The 14,701-nt window shown below is 41.3% G+C and overlaps 1 pseudogene; it reads right to left on the bottom strand.

The window, feature by feature from the left end:
* Positions 1 to 232: 232 nt before the first annotated feature.
* LOC118620771 lies at positions 233 to 5,367 on the bottom strand (annotated as a pseudogene).
* Positions 5,368 to 14,701: the final 9,334 nt, after the last annotated feature.

Here is a 14,701-nt window from a genome sequence, read left to right as displayed (position 1 = left end):
ATTCACTTTGCATAATGCTCTCCAGGTCCAACAATGCTGTCCCAAAGGGTACGATTTCTTTTTTTTTTTTTTTTTTTTGGCGTTCAGCCTCTAATCCATTTTATTGTTTTTATTTTTCTCCTCTTTATGTCTTTCCTTAAATATAAAGTCCATCATCTTGGCTCAGTGCATGTCACCAAAAATTCTCCAGGGACTTCATGGTTTGGACCTCCGTTGCGTGGCCGGCCCAGGATTATCCACGCAGGGAGGCCCGCACCTCTGACAGTCGGTTACAGCTTGGGCTGCTCCTCCTCTGCTGTGCAGCACAGATCTGTGTCGCTGAAGCAGCGGGCCCGATATAACAAGCCTTCCTTTTGCTGCTTCTCCTTCCGGCAGTTGTTTCGGAGGTTAGCGATGTCATCATCTTCCACGTTCCGCTCAACTGTTTGCAGGCTGGAGCCCGTGTACTCCTGCGAGAAGGTGTCTGCCCGTAGTAGACGACGTTCAGATGGCCAGTGACTCGCTTGTGAATGTGGCCCACCGATGGCCTCAGGCTCAGGCTGTAGGGTGGACGGGAGACCATACGCTGGCTGAGAGGTGACACGAGGATCAGGACGAGGATGGGCATCAGCTGGACAAATACCCCCAGCCCCGTCACCCCGGTTCTCCCTGCGGTCCTGCCTTTGCTGGTGGTTACAGCGCGTACGACGGCCGTTGCTGTAGACCTGGGCGTTACTGGGTGGGAAGCCACCGCCAAAGGACATGTTGAAAGGTCTTCAGGGGAGATGTCATCCCAAAGCCACGGTGCAAGTCCCCATGCCCACAGCCGTGCCAGGCTGCCAGGCTCTTGACATCACCAAGCTGGTCATACAGCTTCCTTTCCCCTGGGTTGCTCGGCACTGCATACGCCAATGGCTTTGAAAGCCTCAGGGCGCCAGGCGCGTGGTTCTTTCTGGGTGGAATCCGCGGCCAGTTTGCGGTAGGCCTTCTTCAGGTCCTCATCTGAGGCCCCTCTGCTCCCGCCTAGGATCTCACAGTAATCTTTACACGAGTTGACCCTTTGCACCACTGCACTTGTTCCGGAGTATAGCCTTTGGTGGTCTCTCCTCCTCCCCCAGCTTCTCCATTGGCCGAGGGAGCGCCGGACCCACCTGCTTTCCTATGGGTGGCGTGGGTGGTGTCTGTGGGTTGGGGTGGGTCACCGGCAGACTGTGGTTTCTGGTTGGGGGACTCGATCAGGGTGCGAACTCACGGGGTCCGTACAGTCGCTGTGCCTTCTCCAGGAGGCAGAGCACGTGGGGGGAGGGGAGAGGTTGAGGGCGATGCTAATACAGTCCTCGGCTTGTCCTTGTTGGATTCCACGTGGAACCAGGGAGGTGGAGGCCAGCCAGCCAAGATTTCCTTCATTTTTACTGTCCAGTCCTATGCAATTGTGTAAATGTACCACAGCTTTTTTATCCACTCATCTGATGGGTATTAAGCTGCTTCCAAATCTTGGCTATTGTAAATAATGCTGCAATGAACATAGGGGTGCGTATATTCTTTCAAATTAGTGTTTCAGCTTTCCAGCTTTCTTTGGCTATATTCCCAGAAGAGGAATCACTGAGTCATGAGGCGGCTCCTTATTTAATTTTTTGAGGTAACTTCATACTGCTGCCCACAGTGGCTGCACCAACCTGCGTTCCCACCAGCAGTGTACAAGGGTTCCCTTTTCTCCACATTTTTGCCAACCCTTGTTTTTTCATTTATTGATGACAGCCGTTCTGACAAGTGTGAGGTGCTATCTCATTTTGGTTTTAATCTACATTTATCTGATGATTAGTGACGTTGAACATGTTTTCATATGTCTATTGTCCATCTCTATGTCCTCTTTGGAGAAGTGTCTATTTAGGTCCTTTGCCCATTGCCAATTTTTAATTGGATTGTTTTTGTGGGTTTTGTTTGTTTTTTTGTTTTGTTTTTTGTTTGTTTGTTTTTTGGTGTTGAGTTTTATAAGCTCTTTATAAATTTTGGATATTAACTCCTTGTCAAGTGTTTCATTAGCCAGTGTGTTCTCCCAGTCAGTGGGTTGTCTTTTCATTTTGTTGATGGTTATCTTTGCTGTGCAAAAACTTTTTAGTTTGATGTAGTTCCGTTTGTTTATTTTTTGTTTGTTTCCTTTGCTCGAGGAGCTATATCAGAAAAAATATTGCTATGAGAAATCTCTGATATTTTACTCCCTGTGTTTCTTCTAGAATGTTTATGGTTTCAAGTCTAACATTTAAGTTTTAATCTATTTTGAGTTTATTCTTGTGCATAGTGTGAGAAGGTGGTTCCTTACGTTTTGGGTTTTTTTTTTAGTATCAAGTCTTGAAATAAATGGATCAAAGGGTATGAAGCTATTAATGCTCTTAACACATATTGCTAAATTGCTTTTCAAAAAGTTAATTTTCACTTCTACCAGCCATGTTATCGGCACTGAATATAATTGCATAAATCTTAAATTTTATAGTTTTTCAAAAGTTGTTCAAATTTGCACCTATTTAACTACTAGAGAAGTTGAGCATTTTCCCCTTTGTCATTTGATTATATTTGTTTTGGGGATCTATGATTGGATAGACATGTCAAAAATCAATAGCTCAAGTCATACACACACACACACACACACACACACACACACACTGCGAGAAGGCTTCTAGGATTCTGCTAATTGTTACATCATCACTCCATGTGAAAACCCAAATAATCTCTTTGACCACACATTTAGAGTAAGAATATTTCTCAGAGCTCACAGCTTGTTTTGAAAGCACTCCGAGCCAGGTGCACTAAAACCTGTTTCCTAGACCTCCACTTCCATAAGAATCATCTCTGTATATTTTTAATAGGTGTTTTTCCTGTTAGACTTCATGTTCCACGAAACCCAGAACTTGGCCATCTTGTTTGCTCCTGTATCCCTAGTGCCCAGCCTGGGGAGCACCAACTCCCTCTGTGCATCAGACTCACTGCCATGTGAAACAAGTCGTCTGCAATAGGACAGAGGAGCATCTCCAGAGAGGCTGACACCCTGAGTTCCTCCTTCCCCAGAGACATACCCTACAACTAACTGTTCACTGCTCAATACTTTTGTCCTTCCTGGAAGAGGCATTGGGGCATGTTGAATGCCTGCCTCTATATATCTGTAAATTTAACTTGACCTTCCTAATCATTAGGCACAAAGCAATCATCTCTGTGCTGCTGCTCAGGACATGAGATAATTAGCAAACAGAAATTCCTCCTGCCCCTGTGTGCTGTGAATAGCAGACTTTCATTTGACTTCCTGAGTTTTGTCTAATTGTGATACATCTTAGTTTGTACCCTAACTTCATAAAAATTCATAGGCCATGCAAGATTTTGATCTCAGAGTTATGTAGGATATACTACTTGGAGAGAGTTAGTTGTGGCAAAAGAATCTATTTGCACCTTTCAATAAGTACATGAGCTTTTCTGGTGGGCTGCTCATAAAATGACTTCTTGGGAAAATTTATTCTATCCAACTGTTCATATGTCGTAATGATTCAACTAATATTTACTCAGCTTTTATGCATGCCCTTCACTGTGTTAGTTCTTCTCACATCCTCTTCAGTTATTACAAAAACCATATTAGGTCAATGTTATTTGTCCCATTTATTTTGATGTGGTTAAGTGACTTATCTAACCTCACCCAGTCAGATATTACCCAAGATAGAGAACATAAGCCTGGATCTCCCAATCCTTAGTCTATTTTTTTTCTCTAACTAGACATGACTGTCCCCATGTAGCTTTGTATGGTGATACCTTTCCACTGTCATAGCATAGTGTGTATGCCATGGAATACTAATCATAGCATTCATCACACTGAAATAATTGAACTATTTGCTTTTCTTCCCTCTGTAGGCTATTTGTCCATTGAGGGCAGAAATCATGTTCTATTCGATATTGCATCTCCAGAGCCCAGCAGACCACCTAGAATTAGTGAGTGTTTGGTAATATTTTTAATTAGTGTATAATTAGATCAATAAACAATCAAATAAGTGGTGAAGATGCTAATATTTGGATTATGTGCTACTGTGCTTTGCACATTGTATATTCTTAGAACAACTAATAGCTCATTTTTCTTGATCTATATAAAATTTATTTTAAGTGGAATGTTTAGTAATTAAAGCATATCTGCAACCTCTGGTATCCTACTTGGCCTTTGCTAATTCCAATCTCCAAAAAGATGTAGGAATTTGCTTACAAATTTCTGTTGCTTTTACTTTTTCTTTTTTTTTATGGCTTTATGTGAACTATCACCAAAATCAACCCATTCATCTATATATAAAACAGAGTACAGACAACAGAATTATTCAAAATTTCCTCCCTCTTTCCCTCTACCCCCATTCTTAAATTGGAAAGAAACTTTAAAACTTCACTGACATCTCAAATTCTCAATTAGATTTCCCTGGATAATATCCTATCCAAGTGACTTCCTAGCACTTACAAAAATGCCTCCTCCTCCTAACGGAGCTATTCCATATTTAGCCTTCTCAAACTAGAGACTGGGAAGGAAAGAAATATAGTAATAGGCAGAACTTGAGCAATATAAATCATGAGCCTTTAATATGTACATACATTTCACCCGGGTCATCCTAAAAATCTATCTAAAGGAAATTACCAGAGACATACTTCACGATGTATATTCCAAGAAGTACTTGCTTTGTGGTGGTATTTATAATAATAAAAAGAAAAGAAAACCGAAAACCACCTGGGGCCTCAACTATACAAAATCGGTGTAATAATAATGGTTCACGTGTATGAGTAACATGAAATATTTTTAATTATGCTTTTTATATCTTATGAAATAAGAAAATATTCATGGTATATTGGTAGGTGGAAAAGTTAAGTTATGGAACAGTGTAACAATGTCTGCATAGCAGAAAATATTTTTAAATGTATATTGGTATGCACAGATAATAATCTGGCAACTTACAGAAATGTTAATAGTTATTTCTGAGCAGTGGGCTCATGAGTAGAATACGTTATGTATACTTTACTCTTTTCTTACAGACTTTCTAAAATAAAATTATTACTTCTGTAATCAAAGTAAGTTTACTGTAGATCTTTCCTTGAATTGAACTGAAAATTCCCTCTCTTATTTTTTTAAATCATCATATTTTACTTGAATATATCAAATTTTTAAAAATCCTTCCATAAACGTTCCTTAAACATGTGAAACAAATGCAATGCCCCCCTCCCTGCCCCTCACCTCTGTCACCAATTGAACATCTCCGTGACCTCCAAGTCTGGTCCTCCTACCATACATTCTCTGCACAGCAGCTAGAATGATCTGTGAAACAAAACCCTGCTCAGAACCCTGCACTGGCTTCCCATCAGCCTTACAGCGACAGCCATGCCCATATCAGGGCTCACAAGACTACCTCTCTAATCCTCCTTCCCACCACGGTTAATCTCTCATTCCACGTTACTCTCAACGTTTTCTTGCTCCCATGATCCCACGTGTCTCAGTGTGTTCGGGCTTGTATAACAAACTAGCATAAAGTGGGTGGCTTATAACCAACAGAAATGCATTTCTCACAGTTCTGGAGGCTGGGAAGTCCAAGGTCAAGGCACCGATAAGATGTCTAGTGAGAGACCACACTTCCCAGTCCACAGACTGCTGTCATCTCCCTGTGCCCTCACATGGTGGAAGGGGTGAGGAGCTCTGTGGGGTCTCCTCAATAGAGGCACTAGTTCCCTCCATGAGGGCTCCACCTTTGGGACTTAATCACCTCCCGAGTGCCAACCCTTTGGGAGTTAGATTTCGACATGTGAGTTGAATCGAATTCAGTTGTTCAATTCAGTTGTTCAACTGAACATTCCCTCTCTTATTTTCTAAAATAGCCTTAGCATATGTTATTTGAGGATATATAAAATTAAAGATCCCTCCATAAAAGTCCCTTAAACACGTGAGGCAACCGCAGCACCCTGCGCCTCACCTCGGTTACCAGTGGAACGTCTGTGTTTTCTCCACGCCGGGCCCTCCTACCGCGCAAAGATTCGGTCTACAGCACCGTCAGGACCTTTTCGTTCGCTGTCCCCTCTGCCCCGAATACCCCACCCTCAGATAGCCCACGGCTCATTCCCTGGCTCCACTGAGTGTCCACTCACGTCACCTCCTCAGAACGGTCTTCCCTGAGCACCCCTCCAAACCAGCACCCCGTTCACACTCCAGCTCCTTACTGTGCCTATTGTTCTTCATAGCACGTACCACTACATAATCATTTCTGGATGACTTATCTAATTGCTTATGGTCTGTCACCCCAACCACATGTAAGTTCCATAAAGACCAGCACTTTTCCAGTTTTTCCTCACTCCTATCATCCCCTAGAGAAGACCCAAACCAGGAGTTCAATATATATGTTTACATTAATAAAGGCAGTGATTTAAGGTTTTCCCGGCCAGCTGCTCAAATTCCAAGCTCTCCACTCTAAAATAAAAGTGATGCCCAAGAAAGGCCACCACGCTCCAAGTATGATCGCGACAGAAAAAGCAGAGTACCCCTCCCCCTCTTCTTTCCCCATGCAGCTCTCTAATGTGCCATCTAAATTCAAATGACATCTCCAGCAGCCACACGGCACTTCTCACTCACACGGAGTATCTGATGAGCACACTGCTTCGAAGCAGGTATGAACCACAGCTCCCAATTAATATTTATTCACTCTGGCAACGAATGGAGAGGCCTGCAAACACATATATTATTTTAAGGGGAAATTTACCCACAGAGAGATCTTTTCCTTTTAGAAAAGTATATGAAAGACAATTCTCTCTGGGGTCAGAAACACTTAAAAAGAAAGGGTGAGAAAGAGAGAGTAGAACTGAATAATACCTGAAGCTGGTAGAAGCTTCAAGTCCTGGCCCCACTGACATATTAAACAATGAACAACTTGTTTGTGCACCGTCTTGGCAAAAACACACAGCTGGGGAAGGCATGACTCAGAGAACAAGGAACAGGGCATGCAGCAGTTATGTAGGCAGACCCACCCGGGCAGACAGATGAGCATCCAAGTCACTAGGATTTTGTCAATAATGTGGAACAAGAGCTGTATGAGGATGAGGCCACTGTGTAAAGGAAAATATGCACTAATTCGGTGGCAAAATAAGTTATCTCCTCTTTTACTAGCGTCTGAGTCCCTGAGTAAGCTGTCATAGAAGGAGAAAACACCAGTGATGGTGTCCGTGGCTCCGTCTTTCACGTGATCTTAAAATATCTCCATTAAAAGAAATGAATCAGACACCAAAGTAATGTGAACATGAAGATATTTGTGAGATGGCGTCATAAAAAAATGAAACTGCTACCCACTGTTGCTAACAGGATTCTTGGTGAAGCATTTTTGTCTTAATGAAAATGATGCTGCCTTTTTTCCAAAGTCTAAAACTGCATTCGAGTTCACAGTGCTGACTTAGCTCTGCTAAAATATATTGAAAAACGATGTGAGAAAACCAGGCTTGGGGAGGAAAGCAGGATTGAGACATGGATGAAGAGAAGACTTATTTTTACCCTATTAGCTTAAAATTTTTCTTTTACTTTTCAATTTTGATAAAATACACATAACAACAATTTTGAAGTATATGGTTGAGTACTGTTAAGCACATTTACAGTGTTGTGCAAGCGATCTCCAGAACTCTTTCATCTTGGAAAACTGAAACCATACCCTTTAAATAACAAGTATGCCATTAGTTCTTGTATGGCCAGAATGTTCAACAACTAGAATATACTTTTATCATAAAAAATTCCAAAGAGAAACTTGCATTCACTGGTGGGAAATGACATGCAATTCACATCTGCATGGAAAATTTAATCCTGAAATAAACACCTTAGAAATACTTGGAAGGCGGGAAAAAAAAAAGTGGTTTCATAAATGTATTTACTAAGGAGAAGTTATCTGGATGACTAACAAATATTTGAACTACAGATTTATAGGCAGAATAAATACTAAGCAGTTGTTCCGTTCTTCAACATGCAAATCCATCTCCCTGTTACTCACCAGCAATTTCCATGGACTATAATTACTCACAGACAGATACTTGAATAAAAGCCTATTACTAGTAGTAACTTGAGCTCTGGAGCCAAGTGCAGCAGAACCATGGTCAAGATCTCCTGGCGGCCATGCACTTTGCCTCTGCAAGGACATCTGCGTATCAGAAGACACAGCTGACCTATCCTTCCAAGAACTGGGCTTGGGAGCCGAAGGGCCAGCAATGGGACTGGATTCAAATACCTATCAATGGGTTTTCCCTTCACATCCAGTCTTCCTGGAATTTCCCCAAACAATGAAGAGTCATTTTTTTATTGTGTCATCTCTGCCAAACTCTCTCTCCATTCACAGTGACATCACTGGTCGGTGTGGGGGAGGCAGTACTATGTCTAAATATATCCCTAGAATTCAGCCGTTTTCTTACCTATTCACGTCATTTGGGTACTTAAATCCATGGATAGATCCACGTTATTGATGCAAATTCATTTTTCACTGCGTCCTTTCCTGTCGCCTTAAAATAGTACTTGGACGAGAAAGCTGCATTTCCTCAGTGACGGGGAGAAGGGGGAATGAGGAGGGTGGACGATTACAATTCAGCAACAACTGCCGAAACGTCTACACCTGAGATAATCATACACAACATTCCAATCTCGTCCACAATGTCACTTTGCCAAATTTAAAAGATAAAGTTTTTCTTAAACTTCGTGAAAACCTCACACTCAGTTAATCCCAGAAACTCTTATGTTCATTTGCAAGCAACAAAAATAAAATAAAAGTAACACCTGACTTAGCTCTGCTAAAATATGTTATTAAAAACCGATGTGAGAAAACCAGGCTTGGGGAGGAAAGCAGGATTGAGACATGGATGAAGAGAAGACTCATTTTTGCCCCATTAACTTAAAATTTTTCTTTTACTTTACAATTTTGATAAAATACACATAACAACAATTTTGAAGTAGACGGTAAAAATACAAATCTTTTTAAGGTGTTTATTTCAGTAACATTTGTAGGGCTTTAAGGTTTCAGGGTGCTTTCATGAACATTTTCTTTTTGATTTTCAAAACAATTCAAGGTGGTACATAGTGTTATTTCCATTTTAAAGATGAAGCGGTGAAGATTTAGACTCTTCTAGTAAATTGTCCCCAAATTACACAGCAAGCAAGCATGTGTGGAGATAAGACTTCAGCCCGGGTCTTCAAGGAACAATTCTATCTTTTATCATAATACTAGCCTTTCTTATAGGTCCAAGCATTAAATGTTCATTTGTGGCAAATTCTAACACAGTTTTTAATCAGGAAGCAAAAATATACAGATTTTCCCCCCTTGGGCTAAACCACCCCATTCATATGCAAACATTCGATTTACAAAATCATTGGTGTATATTAAAGAAATCTATTATCCCATTAATACTTCCTTTTTTTGCTTTCACTAATATAGATCGTCCGCACAGCTGATTTATGCAGATGTTGTGATTTTATCATCGCGTACACTTGAAATTAGTTTAAAATGTCACAGAGTTTTGATATTTTAGTTTTACACCTCATGGATTTCTCCTCGTGTGTTATGGTCTCTGCCAAGCACCAAATTTAGCAGCTTCTCCGAGCTTTTTCTAGCCTGCCCCAAACAAGAAGCACTAGAAATTACTGAAGACAAGTTGGCCTTGTGAGATTTCCAAACTCGTTTCTAAACCAAAGAAACGGAGCGAGATAAATTTAGAACACTTGGGAGCTTTGAAAGTCTATTTGGATACATTTCAGTTACTGCCAATGTAAGAGCATGTCCTGGAAGCAGAGAGGGTGATCAAAGTCTCGCCTCCAAACAACATTCATCCCTCATAAAACGCACAAGGGCAAACTCTGCTTTGTTGGGAATTGATAACACATTCTTGATTCAGAAACCAAGACACATTTAGATGGGTTATGAAGAGGGATTTTCGCTAGATTTTGTTGTCATTGTTACAGTTTTTGTTATTTGGGTTAAAAGAAAAAAAAATACAATTTATATTATCCTGGGGTTTTACCTATACCCACAGGCAGGTCAATTTTTAAAATGATTTCTATGATGGTATGTAACTGCACTAAATCATTTATGGTGGTGAATTCATTATAAGGTGATCAGCAAAGCACTACATCCGTGACCTATCAGTCAAAGGTAGGACATCTTTTCAATGAAATATACTGTTTATAGAATACCAGAAATGCCACGCGTTTTCTGGAAAGCAAAATGTTAATATGCTGAGCCCTGGCTGGTGCGGCTCAGGGGATAGAGCATCACCTTGTGCACTGAAGGGTCGCATGTTTGATCCCCAGATCAAACCTGGATTGCAGATTTGATCCCTGGCCCAGTCAGGCTGCGTGTGGGAGGCAACCGATCAATATGTCTCTCTCTCCCTCCCTCCCTCCCTCCCACTCTATCTAAAAATCAATGAAAAGCCCTGGCCAGTTTGGCTCAGCGGTTAGAGCGTCAGCCTGCGGTCCTGAGAGACCCGGGTTCGGTTCCCGCTAAGGGCATGTACCTCGGTTGCAGTTTGTCCCCAGCCCTGGTCGGTCGTGTGGGTGGCAGCCACTCGATGTGTCCCTTTCACATCGATGCTTCTCTCTCTCTCTCTCTCTCTCTCTCTCTCTCTCTCTCTCTCTCTCTCTTCCTCTCTCTCCCTCCCACTCTACCTGAACAAAAAAATGGAAAAATGTCCTCAGGTGAGGATTAAATAAATAAATAAATAAATAATAAAAATCAATGAAAAAATATCCCCTGGTGAGGATTAACAACACAACAAAAAGAATAGAAGGATTCTATAACCATTTAAATAAATATTTCTATTCAACAATTTGGACTTGAAAATCAGCACACAAAATTTTTTTTCCTACTTCAGATCCTTTCCCTTCCCACTCTAACCATATTTTCCTTACAGATTATTTTCCGAACACGCTAATTTATTCTTGTTTCCCTTTCCTGTCATTCTCTTCATGGAAACCCCTGCTCATCCTTACAGCCAGCTGAAATGTCATCTCCTCTGTGAAGCAAGTTCTAACTTCCCTAATTACTATTAGTCCCTTCTGCCCTGTGCCCCAGTCTCCTCCTTGGTGTACAGCTAATGCAGGGTGGCATCATCGTCATTAGCATCATCACCACCACATATTAAGCATTTATTAAGGTTTTACTCTAATATATATCCATTGCATTAAATCCTCAGAGAAGCCCTAGAAACAGATACTGTCATTGCCCCCCATTTAAAAAAAAATGAATAACTGACACTCAGAGAGAGTGTCTGATTTCAAATCCCATGCCTTTAACCATAACGCTATGGGCTCTCCATTCTTCGTACACCCTTAAGCTTGATGTTTTTGGCATCTAGAAGGGATCAGTGGCATCTCCAAAACCAGACATAGTGTATTTCAAGTAAATACTGCTGGTTTCCTTCCATTGGATTTGACCTGTATGCAGTTCACCCTCTCTATCCCTTAAAGCCTTTACACCTATTTATTATTTTCTGAAATATTTATTTTTGATCTCCTTCATTGTCTGAGCTAAGTACAGAGGATAAAATAGAGAGAAATGGTAGCCAAGGTGCTGGCCCTTAAGGAGATGGCAGTCTTTCTGTGAGACAGACGTTAATCAGAATCACACAAATAAATACAGGATTACACATGTAATGAATGCCTTAAAGGATAGGGACATGAGGTTATGCACGCATAATAATGAGAAATCTTCCCTTGAGGAAGAGATGAAGTGGAGGTCTGGTGGGGAGAAGAGACTGAGACAATCTTAAGGAGTTGGGTTTTCCACATGTAAATAAGGGATTGTCATTGAAAAGGCAAATGGATATATGTCTGAAGCTCGGTCAAAATGATCGAGCCCAGAGATATACTGTGGGGAGTGACTGACACTGAAATGTATTTAGAGCATTAGACTGGATGAGACCTCCCCAGAAATGAGTGCAGGTAAGGAAGAGGGAGTATCTAAGAGTCGAAGCTTGCAGAGCCTATTCAACATTTAGGTATCAAGGAGATGAAATAGAGCCCACAGAAGGGACTCAGGAAAGACCCGTGAAGTTGAGTGAAAGCAGGAGAGTAATTCTAATAGTGACTAAATGAAGCAAGTTTTTCAAGAAGAATGAGTGACCAATGAGGCAAACACTACCGAGAGGCCCAGTGAGCTGGGGACTGAGAACTGATCAACTCATTTTACAACATGACCATCACTGATCATTTTCACCATTTCGATGGAATGGTGGGGTCAAAGTCCTGACTGAACTGAGTTTAAGAGTGAATAAAATAAATAAATAAAAATAAAAAGCTGATGCTGTGAAAGCAGGAAACACTTTGGAGTAATTTGTCCATAAAAGGGAGAAGAGAAATGGAGTACTGGCCTCGGAGGGGAAATGGGAGGAAAAGAAAAGATTTTTTTTTCTAAGGATGTAGAAATTATAGCATGTTCTTATGTTGATAGGAATAATCCAGTGGATGGCTTAGCACTGACAAAGTGAGACGAGAAGGGGGACGTGCTGGAGCAATGTCGCGGGCGAGGTGAAAGTCAGCGGGATGGACGGAGCGGAGAGAGGAGAGGAGGGGAGCACAGGGACCATCCACAGCAGCGGAAGGAAGGAAGAGGAGACAGGCACAAGTGCACTAGGTGGGCAGATGAAACAGCAGAACTTTTGGAACTTCTCTTTGATCATGACTGTTTTCTCAGTAAAGTAGAAAGTGCAATTATCAAATGAGAGTGAAGGCTTGAGGGTGAAAAGGATGCACGAAGCAGTCATCCAGGAGAGAAAGAGAAAATATACTAGGGAAATGTAGCCTGCTTGCCTGGCACCTGAGGCATCACCTGAAGTGACTAGACTTGAACGTACGATGAGCGTTTTCAAGCCTGTGAAGGAGCCAGAGCTGACGAGAGTCGGTGGCAACAGGATTAGTTTTCCCAGAAGAGTATCAGGAAGGTGAAAAGGGCAAAGAAAGTGGTAAGATGTGAGCAGTGAGACTAGGTGGAAGTAATGGACAATGATAAAGGATGGATTGTGGGTTCTAACAGTGCTGTTGAAGTACGAATATTAGAGAAAGTGGAAAGAATGATAGGAGGTAGTAGTTGAGAAGTGGACACTTGAAATGGCAAATGTGGAAGGGTTAAAGGTATTCCTATGACAAGGTCTAAAGTACAACCGGGGAGGTACGTTATTGAAATTGGAAGGTGAACAAGGAGCTGAGGTTCCAGGAATTGAAGGGTCATCTCTGTGGTAATGAAATCACACGGAATTGTGACGGGAGCAGTGCTAGAGACCATCTGAGAACTAAACACTCTCACAACAAACAACATCAAAGAAAATGGAAAAGTGAACAAGGTTTCTGTGGATGATTGCAATAAAGAAAGACCACAGGTAGGGTGGTCAAGTAACCTGAGATTCAAAAAAGAGATTTTAGGGAGCAGGCTGAACAATAATAGCTTGGACGGTGAAGTAAGGAACAAGGAAAACACCCACCTCATCTACCAAGTCCCATGGGGTAAGGGTGTGGTAAAGAAAAGAGCTACCCCCTGAGAAGGCTGCAGAAAAATCATTATCCTTAGGAATGATGGTCCTTGCTTTCAAGTGTTATCTCAATTGCGTGTCTCAAGTTGAATTGGAGACTAATAATCAACTGAGCTAAAAAGGCACCCTCTTCTCAATTTTGAAAAAAGAGAAAAGAAATTGCAACAGGATGGTAGTTGAAAAGCATTTTAAAATTGTGAGTGAATATCCTTGTGTGCTGAAAAGCTACAATATATCATAGATGAAAAACATAATGACAAGCCAAAGAATGTTAACAGTCATTCATTAAACAAGTCAGAGACTACAAGCAAAGTCTTTTCAGGAAATAACTCAAGGAGGTAAATGGGGGGTGGGGGGGAGAAAAACATATGAATATCTCCATTATTAATAAAATATCAACAGTGGAGGCCAAATAAATGGTTTAGGATCTGTCTGGCTGAAATCTAGGCTCTCAGGATATCAGAATAATACTCTGAATAAAGACTATACTTTAGCTATAGTATTTCCTTTAGCTGTAGTATCTCCTATGCCAAGGAGAGGGTGTTAGGTGATATTATATACCAGAGTAAGTTGCAGTGATGATGGAAGTTCTACAAATTTCCTGTTCAACAAGGGAGCCACAAGTCATCTGTGGATATTGAGCCCTTGAAACATGACTAATGTGACTGAGGAACTGAATTTTAAATTTCATTTTATTTTAACCAACAAATTTAAATATCCAAATAATTTCCAGTTTCTGGTCCAACATGTAAAAATTTTGGAAGTCATCACTCTGTCCTAACAACAAAAGAAAAACTGAACAAATGGAAAAAATCAACAACTCTTCTTAGATCCATAAGAAAAGTAAGATGGCAAAGCCAACCACTGCTCCCCATGGACAGACAGACAGGTGGATGCAAGAATCTCAAGCTGCTGCAGCAGAATCAGGAGCTGCAACCTCTACAGAAAGAAGCGCCAGGTAGGAAAACATAATAAAAACATAATTAAAACATAACAAAATTGCTGGAGACTCAGTGTGGACAAGTCTGAGAGATAAAAACTCAGGGGGCCTCAGTCCTATGGGGGAAGTGGAGGTGAGGCACACTTCTAAGATTTACCTCTTGGAGCTCTTCAGATTCTCACAGCAAATATCAGAGAAAAAAGTCCCTCCTGCTTCCAGCAGGGGGAGGGGAAAGAATCATGTTCT

The sequence above is a fragment of the Molossus molossus genome, unplaced genomic scaffold, assembly GCF_014108415.1.
Source record: "Molossus molossus isolate mMolMol1 unplaced genomic scaffold, mMolMol1.p scaffold_m16_p_8, whole genome shotgun sequence".
NCBI lineage: Eukaryota > Metazoa > Chordata > Mammalia > Chiroptera > Molossidae > Molossus > Molossus molossus.
The sequence above is the reverse complement of the archived record's forward strand: the minus strand, read 5'-3'. Positions and strand labels throughout refer to the sequence as shown.